At 41.4% G+C, this 11190-nt stretch overlaps 1 protein-coding gene across 3 annotated transcripts in view; it reads left to right on the top strand.

Annotated features, from left to right (window-relative positions):
* RABEP1 (rabaptin, RAB GTPase binding effector protein 1) overlaps positions 1-11190 on the top strand; it is a 76611-nt gene that overhangs the window by 803 nt on the left and 64618 nt on the right. The gene's annotated exons all lie outside the window — the stretch shown is intronic.

Genomic DNA, 11190 nt, shown 5'->3' with positions numbered 1-11190 from the left:
GCATTTCCTAGATGGGGGGTGACAGGTCCCAGGGAAATGCTAGTGCAGGGAGGGGGGGCGTTTCCCGGGATGGGGGGTGACAGATCCTGGGGAGATGCTAGTGCGGGGAGGAGGGGGTGTCCCGGGATGGGGGGTGACAGGTCCTAGGGAGATGCTAGTGCGGGGAGGGGGGGTGTTTCCCGGGATGGGGGGTGACAGGTCCTAGGGAGATGCTAGTGCAGGGGAGGGGGAGTGATAGGCCCGGGGAGATGCTCGGGGGGGGGGGGGGACAGGCTAGTGCGGGGGGAGGGCATTTCCCAGATGGGGGGGGTGACAGGTCCCAGGGAGATGCTAGTGCAGGGGAGGGGGCATTTACTTGGCATGGGGGGGGCTGTGAATGATGGGCCCTGGGCAGATGCTAGTGCAGGGGGGGCATTTCTCGGGATGGGGGGTGACAGGTCCCAGGGAGATGCTAGTGCAGGGGAGGGGACATTTACTTGGCATGGGGGGGGGAAATGACAGGCCTTGGGGAGATGCTAGTGCAGGGGATGGGGGGTGATAGGCTAGTGTGTGTGGGGGCATTTCCCTGGGATGGGGAGTGACCGGTCCTGGGGAGATGCTAGTGCAGGGAGGGGGCATTTCCTTGGGGTGTCAGAAGCGACAGGCTCTGAGAGAGCTAGTCCAGAGGGGAGAACATTTACCTGGGGGAGGGGAGTGTGACAAGCTGTGCATGGAGATATTTATTCTGGGCAGGGCTGTGTATGGAGGATGTTTATTCTGATGAAGAGGTGAGCCACTCTCACCTGCATACTTGTGCATGAGGTAAGAGTAATATGTACCTGGACATGGGGATAGGAGGTGCCAGGTCTTGCAGGGAGATGCTTACCGTGTGAATGGGGAGACGCTTACCAGGGCACGAGTGCATAGGGGGAGTGACAGTACACCGCGGGATGATGCTTGTCCAGCAAAGGGTTGTTTACCAATCAGGAACTCCTGCCTAGGTAATCACGGACCCTGCAGGATGATGCTTATTCTGTGTGGGGCATTTACATGGGCAGGGGGATGGTGTATGTGTAGATGACCAACTGTGTAGGAACGTAAGAACGACCATACTGGGTCAGGCCGATGGTCATCCTAGCGCAGTATGTTGTCTCTGATGGTGGCCTATGCCAGGTGCTTCAGTGGGTGTGAACAGAATGGCAGTTTCGAGTGATCCATCCTGTTTCATCCAGTCCCAGCTTCTGGAAGTTGGAAGTTTAAGGGCACCCAGAGCGTGAGGTTGCATCCCTGACCATCTTGGCTAATAACTGTTGATAAAGCCTATTCTCTGTGAACTGGTCAACTTCCTTTTTGAACCCAGTTAAACTCTTGGCCTTCACAACATCCCATTGCAACGAGTTCCACAGGTTGACACTGTGCTGTGTGAAGTACTTCTTCATGTTTATTTTAAACCTGCTGCCTATTAGTTTCCATTGGGTGATCCCTAGTTCTTGTGTTATATGGAGGGGCAAAGGTGGGAAGCAGGTTACCTGGGCAGGCATTTCCTGGTGGGGAGTGACACTTACTGCAGGGAGAGTCTTATCCTTTGGACAGGGCAGTATTTACCTGGACATGGGAACAGGAAGGATTGGGAATTTGTGATAGACTTTGCCTGGAAATTTACACGGAGTGGGTTATGTGTCTGGTTTGGGAGGGGGAGTGACAGACGTTTCAGGGAAATACTTGGAGGTAGTAGTACTGTCTTTCTGTGCAGGAAAAGCATGGCGTGGGATGGGAGAGACCCTGTATGGAGATGGCTATCTTGAGGTTGGTTATCAGAACTGGACAGGAGGGTTATGGGGGAGGAATAAAAGACTGTGGACATTGTTCTGAAGGGTGGCTATTTGGTGGGATTTATGGGACATGGATGGATAGACACCATAGGGAGCCACTTATCTTGGCAGCAGGGCACTTAACCTGTGCAAGGATTTTCACAGAAGAGGGTAACTACCAATTTATGGTGATGTGTATCTAGGGGATTATATTTTACTGAGGGTAGGGGTCTGCTTATGCAAGAAGGACCTTATCCTGTGGGGAGGGGTGGGTCAGTTTACCTGGTCAAAGTTTAAGTAATGTGGCAGACTCTGGAGGAAGATATGTATATAGGAATGAGGGTATTTGCATTTTTCCCCTCTTCAAGGTGAATGGCATACTTCAGGATTTTTGTCCTTGTGAGGGATGGGTGTGGGTGTTTACCTATTCAGGTGGAGTTGTGTGGCAAGATTATTTTATCTGTTCTTGAGTTGTGTGGGGTGGGCTACGTTTTCCGCAGTCAAGTTGCTGTCCTAGGAGTGCTTGTGAAAATGGGTAGATATGAGGAATGTGAGAATGTTAGGGTACAAATAATCAAGAAAAACAGTTTACGTTGAAACCTGCAAAGGGCCCTTTCAAAATCTGTTACATAATAAGTGTGTGTGTGTGTGTGTGTAAAATTATATATAAAATTAATGACGATTTTTTTAAGTGGTTGAAGACTAGGGATATTTCCAGTTAGAGGCGGCTGTTAGTACAGGTTTCACTGTGTATTCTCTGTGGATGAACAGCAGCAGTGTTTCTCTTAAGTCTTTGCTTTTATTATAAGATCTATCAACTCGTTATGATTGCTGATTTTGCTTTTTCAGAGTAGCCTGTTGGGGCTGTGCAGCAGACCAATACACTGTGCAAATGCTTGCTGCTTCTGTCTGGGGAAAGGTAGTGTTGTGTCAGTCACTGTACCTACTGTTGTTTTGTTGCTTCTGAGCCATATTAATCTGTGGTGGCAATAAAGGTGTCTGAAGCTTTGGTGATTTGATAGTTTGATCAGTGCTCACTCTTAAGAGATGCAAACTTGTCTCCTCTGTTTTTCTCCAGCTGCTGGAAGATGAGGACAGGTAACTAAGCACTTGTAAGAAAAAGCTGTGGCTAGATGGATAGATCCTAGAAGTGATTGCTTTGTTTTCATTCTGTAGTAGTCAGAGCTGGAAAACAGGCCTGCTCTCCCTCTTCATTCTTCAGCAACAGAAGGATCATTCCCTATATTTTCTCCATTCTGATTTCTATGCTGTTGGTTTCAACAACTTGCCTGTTTTATTTTTAAATTGTCCACTGAAAGATGAGTCATGTACAACTTCTCCATTATTTTTGAACATGAGGAAAAATGTTGTAGGAAGGAATTATTTAGTATTTTATTCAGTTACTTACATTGAATGTGCTGCTCGGAAGGACTGTCATAAACTTTATTGGTCTAAGATAGCTTAATACTTTGTTGGTGTATGTGAAGATACAGGAGAAGTTTTTTTTTTTTTTCCCTTCAGGGAAAATTCCCAGCTTTTGATCCTTAGTAGTAATCTTTGCAAGCGACTGTTTTACATCTTTTGTACATACAAAAGAAAGACATCCGTGTCGTGGTGTTCAGAAAAGTCTAAAGACTCTCTTGGAAACTGCATTTTAAAAACTGTATTTAGGGGCAACATATGAGTAGTTTATTTATCCCACATTATTCTCTAAACTCATAAAGAAACAGGTCCAAGAAGAAGACAAGTTGAATAGCTAGAAGAAAAGGATAAATAAGAAAAGAATGGATGTCAAATCTCTGCTCTTTGTAATTTGGCTTGGCAGAGAAGTTGAATTACCTCTTTAATTCTTTTGTGCAGGCTAATAAAGTTTCCATGTGATAGCAATCACAAAAAGGCTAAATTGGCTGCCAGTGTTACTTTGTGCAGTGTGCTGTCAGCTGAGTCTTTAGTTAATGATTTGAACCTGCTCTACAGGTAGGTTTGTGCTTTTCTTGTTTTTTCTTGGTCAGGGTATTTTGAAGTATTAATGAATGTCTGTACTGCTGTATAGACTGTTGAACTGTGTGACAGGAATGATAATAAATCAATGCCTTGTTGGTTTGTTATTTGTTTGAGCATCCAGCACTCATTTTGACTTCATTCAGTGGTGGGTGCTGATTATCTCTGAAAAGCAGGCTACCAGTCACTAAACAAAACTTTCAGAAATAGCTTTTTTTCTGTTTGAATACTTAGGCTCTAACAATATTCATGTCTGTAAGATGCTTTGAAGAAAGTACTATTATATAGAATATTGATACATAGGAATCCCCTTTAAGACTGCTTAATGTTAGTGTTTTAATGATTTATATAAATGCCTTGAACTTAAAAATAAAGTATAATAGCAAATGAAATTGATGTTTCTCAATCAGACTGCTTCTGTTGATAGTATTCCCTGATAAGGGAAAACTTTCCATTCAATATGACTGACTGCAATTGTAATTTCAGCAGCCAGGGTTAGAATGCAGGAATCACTGCTTCTGTGCTTAATCCGCTAGATACACTGTCTCTTTCCTTGTGGCCAGACTGATTACATTGGCTCTCATTAGAGGAACCTGCTCAGCTGCAGGATGTAGGTTGTGAGAGATCTTGCTGTAGTGACGTTAGTACCATCAGTAGCAGTGCTGTCCCCCACACTGACAAACCAATTTGGGACCGCCACAGAAAAATTAGAAATTTGTGGCTATAGCTTCCACAGATCCCAAAGACTGGACATAAGTCATTCTATGTGGGGATCTCTGAATAACCCATGGAAAAATCAGTGCCATACTTTAAGCCCTAATAATCAGTTACATTTTCAAGGCTGTTACTTAAAGGAAAAGAGCTAGAAACCAACCTTTTAAAAATGAGAGGTGAGATTAGCACTGACACTTGGGTGTTGCTCAAATGGGATAGAGGACAGGAGCCTGAGTTTGGATTCTAAAGAATAATTCTGAGTTATAGAGATAACAGAACAACCGTGTCAGATTTAAACCTTTTTCTTTTGTTGGACAGTAATTTCCAAATGATTGGGATTTTCTTGAAAAAAAAGTCTTAGACTGAAGTGATCAAGTATTTTTTGCATAATAACATAAAAAGTTCTAAAGTGCATGTGTCTTTTAATAGCTGTACACTTCTTTGATCAATGCAGTATATAGGCTTTGTGTTTAGCTGCTAAAAGGGACTCTATTGCTCTTTGAAGAGAAGTAAACACCCTGAATATGCATATTGCCAGCTCTAGAATTCTTAGGCAAACCTATCTTTATTTGTAACGTTTGTAAAGAACAGTGTGACCCTGTTCTTTAAATTCTTGATGATTAGCTTGTCTGGTGGCCTAAAGGCAAAATACAATATGCATTGACCCACCACATAGATTGAATCTCTCTTTTACACTTAGAAAACTTCTAAATACAGATGTTCTTCTATACTGCTTCCTGGCTACCCCTTCCCTAACTACCTCTGACAGCAGCACAGCTTTAGTAGGTACTCTGGTGTCCCAAGATGCTGGTCCTTTCCCCATCAGGTGGGGGTAGATTCTCAGCACAAAGGGAGAAAGTGGGTAAGTAATATTGACAGAATCAGAATGATCTAACTGATTCACAATGGAATTGGAGGAAGGTACAGAACTGTGGAGAGCAGCCAGCCTCCACATCCTTCTACCCACAGAACCAGATCCCTATGAAAGACCAGTCAGAGTGGCTTCTGTGGCATGAGAAGAAGGTGAAAGATGTTGCTGCAGAAGTGCCATTACTGACCTCTTTCTTGGCACCTTTCAGGATCTTCCAGATTAATCCCCTCCGCTTGCAAAGGGGATGATTTGGCTTCTAGTATTTTTCTTGTAGGAACAAGGTATGTACAGTAATGAGCATACAGGGTAATTCTGTTTGTATACCAGTTTTTTTTGTATTGTGAGTGAAGCCACCATATTTTTCTCACAAAGTATCAGCTTATCTAATTGAACATGGTCAACCTATTGAGCACCTAAACCTGAATCTCTAACCTCAATGAGAGTGTCCTCAGTCCACATCTGCTTTTAAACCTAATGCTTCATTGCCAATAAAGAAAACCTGCTTCTGGAAATTAATGGGTTTTATGTGCATTTTTTAATTTGTAGGGTATGTCTGTACAGCAAAAACAAAATGTGGCAACAAGTCTCAGAGCCTGGGTCAACTTATTTGGGCTCATGGGGCTTGCACTATGGAGCTTAAAAATACCTATGTAGATGTGACTTGGGCTGAAGTCTGGGCTCTGAAATGCAGTGAGGTGGGTCTCAGAGCCTGGGCTCTAGCCTGAGCCCGGACATCTATACTGCTATTTTATCACCTTAGCGCAAGCCCAAGTCAGTTGACTGGGCTCTGAGACTCACTGCTGTGGTGTGAGGGGTTTTTTTTGGGGGGGGGGGGGGGGGGGGAAGACACTGTTTTGGCTCTGCGGACATACCCATAGACTACAGTGGATTCACCGGAAAGGTACAGCATGGGTAGCAACAGTGCAAATTTTACCATCTTACCCTGCCAGTGTGGAATTGACGTTTTTATATAGCCAAAACCAGATTTGCTGCCGAAGGGAATCTTATTTTTAAACTTCTAAGGGGCTATTGTAAACAGTGGAAAATTTAAACCAAACACACACGCAGGCTTATTCTGTCTCTTCTGCCTGCCTAGGTGATGCTTTCCTGTATGTATGTATGTATTTATTTATTTGCTTTTGAATATGTTTTTAAAAACAGTAAGTGAATTCTTAAGTTACAATAATGGTTTTAATTATTTGAACTACTTTAGGGTTTCTTTAATAGAATAATATGAATCAAGAAAACGAATGTTACAATTTTATTACAAAATTGTATTTGATTTTACAGTTACTGAAATCCTCAAGCATAAGGCTGATAGCATTGACAAGCAGAACTTGAGTAGCATGCAGTCTTTTAATCAATCTAAGATAAAGTTGAAAGAACAGACACTATAAATCCTGAAGTCTATATTTAAGGAGCGTATCTTGGAATCCAAAGGTCTAGTATTTCTGTGAACAAGAATTATGAAACACAATTAGAGAACTGCCTTGAGTACCTGAAATAATGGCTACTGAGCTAATAGTACTAGTCTCTGCAAGTTTCTCTTTGTATAAACAGCATATGTGTCATATAACCTTAGTCTTGGTATGGTCAGTAAAGCATGATGGTGAATTATGACTGGAAGCAGAATTGAGTCCTTGGAAACCTGTTTCTTCATTGATTTTGATGTCAAAAGAAGAACCAACAAACTATGCACATTCAGTTCTTAATTATGTCTTTCAGTTAATTAAAAAAAAAAAAAGTATATATTACTTCACCTTTAAAACATATACACCTCTACCTCGATATAACGCTGTCCTTGGGAGCCAAAAAATCTTACCGCGTTATAGGTGAAACTGTGTTATATTGAACTTGCTTTGATCCACCGGAGTGCCCGCCCCTGTTTCCCCCGGAGCATGCTTTACCGTGTTATATCCAAATTCGTGTTATATCGGGTGGCATTATATCGAGGTAACGGTGTATTTAATTCTTGTCAGCCCTGGAAACTGAAGTCTACTGTTGATCAGTATATACAGAAAAATATACATGAAGTGCCACATTTATTATCTACATTTGTATGGTGTTGCTAGTTTGCATAGTAATTTCACAAGCATCATTAAGGCCTGCTTCCTTCTCCAAAAAGTTTGCCATCTACATAAGGTGGGTCACATCTTCACAGCTTCTCTCCTTGTCCAGCCACTTCCAGCCCCAATCTTCTCCTTTGAACAATACTCTGACTCTTATTGTCTTTTCCCACTGTCTTCTGTGCACTGCCGCTTATGCTGGACTCCTCAAAATCCAGCTTTTTCCCGGACATAGGCTTTAGTGTAGCCCTGTTTGAAGAGGACTACATTAATAAGTAGGAACCTTTTAGTTCTCACCCACATCATCTACATGGGGGAGTTACAGTGCATCTCTCACTGCTATTCGCACCCCTGTAGTCCAGACTGCGGGGCAATGTAGATATAGCCATAGACTCTTGGCTATCGGTTTCCACTCTTCACAATTTCTCACCTTTACCCTTGGCAACTTCAGATTCCATACTGATGTCCTGTCAGACCTGTTAGCTCAGCTTCACTCCACCTCATGTGACCTTCAGTCCTGGATCTACTCTCTCACTGACCAAATGACCAGTCACTTTGACCTTGTGTTCACTAAATCCTGTCCCTCCTCTGACTTTTGTTTCCTCATTCCCTCTCTCGAACCACTGCTTCGTCTCCTTCAAACAATGCAACCGCTGTTTCCCAGCCTCTTGCAACCTCCAGTGCAGTCCATAGCTCCTCTGTCTCCTGCTCTCTCCTCCATTGACTCTTTGTAGAATTCCTCCCCTCCTGTTTCCCCATCCCTTCCGCTTTGCCCCATTCTCATTATGACAAGGCCTGTCTTTCTAACACTGGCACAACCTCAATTTCTGCTTCTCCATTCCTGTTCCTTGGGGTAAAATCCCATGACCACACAAACTTCCTCTGCTGCACATTTTTTTTTAATGTTGCCAAACAGCCCTGCTTCTCTAGCTTCATTGGTTCTCAGCTGTTTATTTGCTACTTTTGATTGCCTCCTGCCTCTCTGTGTAAGGTCTCACAAATTCTTAATGAAAAAAATTGACAGGCTCTACTATCATCTCCCTACAGTTTCTTCACATCATTCTCCTCTCTCACTGATGGTAAGGTCACTTGTTGGCTTTCCAGTTCCCCTGCTTCATATGTCTTCAGGACTGTTTTTATCAATACAGATTACAGTATTTCCCTGACGTTTGACTGCAGTCCAGTCACATGCATATAGTAAGGTTGGCATTCATGATCAGTAATTTCTTTTTGTAATAACTTTTCAGGATTTTGTTGGGACAAAGTTATTTAAGATGTAAATTGGGAGAGGTTCAAGACTGGATAGCTCAGGGGATATATGAAGTCTTTCACTCCTAGGGCTTAAATTTCAATCTTAGGGATTGACCAAAAGACACTAGCACCTGATAGTTGTTTGGTGTCCCATATTAAATAATTTGGTAGACTGTATTCTAATAAACATTTCACATAGAAAACCACGTGTTAGAATGGGAGAGGGATGGTGGTCTGAGCACACAGACTGGAACTCCTAATCTGAACTCTGAATTCTTTGTTGATTTTGAGCAAGTCACTAATATCCCTACTTCAATTTTTTAATCCGTAAATTGAGGCAATGCTTACTTTGGCAAATTGTTAGGACAGGGCGCAGGAATCTTGCTCGGCTGCTTATGCTCCTCTTGTTCTGTGGACACACCGAATTTTATTTTTCAGTGCTGTATCAATAACGCTGACAACTAAATTGTAGGAGCTTTTCTTAACTTCAAAAGTTATGGGGTTTGGGTTGTTGGTTTTTTTGTTTGTTGTTTTTTTTGGTGGGTTTTTTTTTTTTTGTCATGTCAAATAGTAGACAGAACAGTCTCATCTCTGTGTGATGCCATGTTTGTGAAAACTTAAATTATGCATGAGAAATGCTAAACAAACTGTCTTAAGAAAGCATAAGTATTGGTAATTAGTACACACCTCATTGCAGAGGGGGAATAAGTGAAAAAGAAGAATGGGGCATAAGTATAAATATGGCAAAGAGAGAAACAAAATAAATTGTTGAAAGACGGTGGAGCCACTTTAATGTATAGTATTCAGTAGAAGAAAGTTTTGATAGCTTATGGGTGAAAGGGGAAAAGAAAATTTTGAGCTGATCAGCTTTGGTGATTTATAGCCATTTTACAGATACACCACTACCCCAATATAACACGACCCGATATAACACGAATTTGGATATAAGGCGGTAAAGCAGCGCTCCAGGGGGCGGGGCTGCGCGCTCCGGTGGATCAAAGCAAGTTCGATATAACGCGATTTCACCTATAACTCAGTAAGTTTTTTTGGCTCCCAAGGACAGCGTTATATCGGGGTAGAGGTGTACTTTTTAGAAGGTGGTCTGAACAGACCAGCTTAGGGATGATGATGATGCCCTTCCTTGTATGTATCCTGAGTTTGCTGACCTTTTTAACAAGTGTTAAGATACTACCTATTGTGGTGGCAAAAGAGAGCTGAGAATATGTAAAATTACAACAACAACAAAAGTCATTCTTTCCAAATCAATTAACTAGCTTTCACTTCAATTTTGACTGAAATATTTCCATCTATAACTATTTTTCCCAACTCAAATCTTGATAGGGTACATTTGGATTATTTGTATAGGTGGAAATCATTAAGAGAAACACTGTCACCTTAGAAATCTTATGTGGCCTGTTTATGTGTGCCATAGCAAAATCATACGCACACTGGTAGCTTAAGAATTCTGTAATTTAAAAAAAAAAATGTAGGAAACAATACTTTGGAATTGACCACAAAGCATAAAAATAAAACATCATCTGGCATTTGTATTTTCTATATCACTTTATCCATAAAATAAGGAAGCTGGAAAATTGCAGTCTCGCAACAGTAATATGTAATTATGTTAAACAATCCTGTATTTGTTATACTAACTAAACTGTATCTGAGTTTTAAAAAAAAATTGCCTAAGGCCCATTGAACTCAGCCAAAAAACTCCTATTAACTTCAAAGAGTTTTGGCTGAGGCCCTGAACTAGCAGTGTGGTATTTTGTTTTTTATACATTAATTTATCAAGCAGTAGCTTTGTAAAAAATGGGTCAAATTTAACTGTGGCCTTACTATGTTGAAATAAATAGAGTAAAACCAAGGATAAATTTGGCATAGTCAGCTTAAAAGTGATCTGATTATCTAGCATCTTATATGGTATAATGTATGTTCTCTTTAGTAACTTTGTAAAGCTAGTTATTAGTTAGGTGAGTACATGTTTAAATTAATGTTCAGGGGAGGTATATTAAATTGTCAATAGTTTAGATTTCTGCATTGTGCTGTACATGGGGCTATGTGTTGAATCAGTGCAGAATGTGGGGGCTGGCTTTCATGGGGTTTTTCACTGTGAGCATATTAGATCTGCTCTGTGATTTTGCTTTGGCTGCCAGTTGATTTCCAGATGAAACTCAAGATAAACACTCAATGACTAGGTTCCTTGGGTACTTAGAGTCCCCTGTTGCTGCGAAAATTATGATCATCGGAGTCACTTACGTAAACATTCTCCTGATATACCCAGGGAAGGGGCTGGTGGTAGGATATTCTTGGGGCTGGTCTACACATAATTTTGTACCAATTTAATTATATCTGTTTAAAAATATATAGCTAAATTGATGTAACACCTTAGTGTGGAGACAGTTATACTGGACTAAAAGGTGCTTATATTGGTATGGTTTACATCTATGGAAATAAGTTTTTTCTAATAAGCACCTTTATACCAGTATAACTGTGG

Source organism: Trachemys scripta, chromosome 18 (genome assembly GCF_013100865.1).
Source record: "Trachemys scripta elegans isolate TJP31775 chromosome 18, CAS_Tse_1.0, whole genome shotgun sequence".
In the NCBI taxonomy this organism is placed as follows: domain Eukaryota; kingdom Metazoa; phylum Chordata; order Testudines; family Emydidae; genus Trachemys; species Trachemys scripta.
Note: the sequence above shows the minus strand (reverse complement) of the source record. Positions and strands in the feature narration are given on the sequence as shown.